Here is a 3,112-nt window from a genome sequence, read left to right as displayed (position 1 = left end):
AAAGAGACAAAACATGTTGAAAAGAGGACATGTTTGGATATTTCTATGTGTGTGTGCATGTGAATATTTATTTGTATTATGTAGGTACATGTGAGTGAGTGTATGTGTAAATGCCTGTGAAATGAGTGTGTGTGCCTCTGTGTGCGAATCTTTGTGCATAGAGAGAAATCATACACTTCTATCAAACCAAAATGGGATGATGTATAAATATAAGAGAATCATACATGTGACAAATCATGGAAACTATGACATAAGGGTGCACTAGCCCAGCCACTCTAGGCTTAGCCACCAAGAAATAGTAAAAAACATCATATGATGACTACAACAAGCTAGCTACTCTAGGATTAGTCACTGTCAATGCCCAAATCCAACCAATCTCAATCATCGTCTCTAAAACAATGACGTTCTACTGAGGAGCCTCTATGACTCGTTGGGTAATAGTAGAATGCCACCTGCCCCTAGGTGCATGCACTAGTACATGCATGTCCACTCTACCTTAAGATCCCTTTGGGCCTCCTTGTCATGTTGCCCACAATCTCCTCTGTCTCTCTAGCTAGAGAGTGAAGTTGGCACGAACATGTGCCTACGTGTAATCTCCTCGACAATCAAGACTCTATGTCAATAAGTCTTAGACCAACATCACTAACATGCTCAAGTGCCGTGCACCTTCTCTCCTCTAGAATAGCCTATATCTACTGGAAAACTTTTTCTCATTCCACTCCTGCTGGCTCCTCAAAGCCCTTTGGGAGGGTCTCAATAATGCCTGATTTTGACAACCAAGTAAGCCAACAAGTCCTCTCACATTGTGTGAGATACTGGTATCCATATTTGTGGATTAATGTGTGGCCTAGGAAAATATTATCAATTCCCAAAACTTGATAGGTAGCTAAGTCAATGCGTATTTGCACATTGGGCATCTAGCCCATCGTGCACAACTAGAGAGGGAGATGTAGGAGAGGTGGAAAAAATAACCACATCCTTGTGTGTATGCCCCTATCACATCGAGGGCATGAAAACAAACTAAGCACTCTCACTCACATAGAATCTATAGGGCATGTACAACGAATGGTCCCGTGTGCGAGAACCTACCTCTCAGACAGAGGCCGAGGATATATGTCTGAGGCGGCCGAGGATATAGAGTAAGGTATGGGTCACTCTGTAGTCCTTGATTTTACAAGCAATCTATTGAGACTATTGAAATAAGTGCTCAACTCTATTCTCCAACCTCATATGCTAGAGTCAATCTTGCATTGCCTCTAATAATTTTGGCTCCGTAGTAGTATGTGTAGGTGATGTCTACATGAAAGATCAAACATGAATAAGATACCATTAGCAAAATACACGAGACATTAACATACATAAGTAAACATGAGTCACTATATAGGCACTGGGATGTGTGAAAATAGCTACACCACCATGCTCTCTAGGCCGTACATCAACCCTAACTTGCAATCCAAGAGACTCAACACTCAAAAGTGGCACAAACATTGGGTTACCCTCAACAACTCGAAGGGCCTGAGGGGGGGTCATGACCTAAAGCAAAAAGCAACCCTTGCTTGCCACATCGCCCCAGTGATGACGGGAGATACATCGTATAATTACCATCTCTAGGTGGATCTAAAATGGAATCCCTAATGCTAGGGAGCTTGTCCACTTCATGGTAGGTCAAGCCACATGAAATGCCAGTGGTACGTTACGTCTGTAGCCAATCATCTACAAATGGAATGCTACCTAGGATGCATAAGGAGGATAACATCACCTCTGTAGATGTTACCTAGGATGTGTAAGGAGGACAACATTGCCTCTAGGTCTACCATGATGTGCAAGGTAAACGATGTGTCACTCGCACTTGCACACGGACCATCAATAGCTTGTGGTGAATTGTGGCTATGCGGTCCTCGATGGACTCATGTGAGTCCATGCTAAAGATGGTGGTGTGAAGCCATCCAAATGAAAACCTTAGCCTAGGTGCAAGAGAAGTGATCAAAATTTCTAATAAATATTAGGAAACACAACATAACAAAGATTAAGTGAATAATTAAGTGAAAAGCTAATGTAGATTAGGGAGAGAGGGAGCTCTAAGAGTGAACAAATAGGGGGATTTTTATACCTCGATCGAGTTAGGGGGGTTAGGGTTTTGGACACAAGGGACACATGTCAATGTCAATGATAACTATAAATATTACAAAAATAAAAATATACCCAATCGAACACGTGTTAAGCATCTAATGGTTATCTGCATATAACTTCATTGAATTTCATGAAAATATCGATTTAAAAAAATGAGAAACACAGGTGGCAACCATTCAATCAGTATTTACATAACTTGATCGAGTTACGTGAAAATTGCATGTTTTTTTAATGTCTACTATGCATTAAAACAACATGTGTCCATCAAGCATTAAAACAACATGTGTCCATCCACGTAAGTCAGTCGAGTTACATGGAAAATTTAAGTTTTTAAATTGTGCATTTTATGCAATTATTTTGGGGTACATACTTGATGTGTGTATATGCCATAGGTTAAGTAAGTAACTTAGTTGAGTTACATAGTGGGCTTCCACGTAGGCAGCTCGTAACTTAATCGAGTTCCATGGTAGATATCAACCATATAACTCAATCGAGTTACATAATACCTATGTGGATGTCCACACCGTGTAACTTGATTGAGTTATGTGGATGTCCACCTCGTAACTTGAGTGAATATATGATCGCTTTATGTAGTGTCTTTTATAACCTCAAGCAAGAGGAGGGAGAAACAATGCGAGATTACATTGCTAGAGCCAAGAGGAGAGAGAGTTAATTTAAGATTACATTGTGAGAACCAAGTATATGTACATGAGATGTAGCTCTTGTGATAGACTGATTTACTCGATCTCAAGAGCAAGAGGTTCCACGACCATCTCTACAGGTCTAGACATTACATCTTTGATGAGTGTTTCCCCCCCCCTCTCGGCGAGGTAATAGACATAGTAAACAATTTGTAAGACAAGGATTTAGAAGTTTTCCACACTAAAACTAAGAGATAGGGGACACATCATCTAAAGCCTCAATGGCTAATGGTGCCCAACCAGCACTAGCTAGAGTCCTAGTCAAGAACATGAGAATGGAT

The sequence above is a fragment of the Cibotium barometz genome, chromosome 14, assembly GCF_041138505.1.
Source record: "Cibotium barometz isolate CiBa-2024 chromosome 14, ASM4113850v1, whole genome shotgun sequence".
NCBI classification, from domain to species: Eukaryota; Viridiplantae; Streptophyta; class Polypodiopsida; order Cyatheales; family Cibotiaceae; genus Cibotium; species Cibotium barometz.
The sequence above is the reverse complement of the archived record's forward strand: the minus strand, read 5'-3'. Positions refer to the sequence as shown.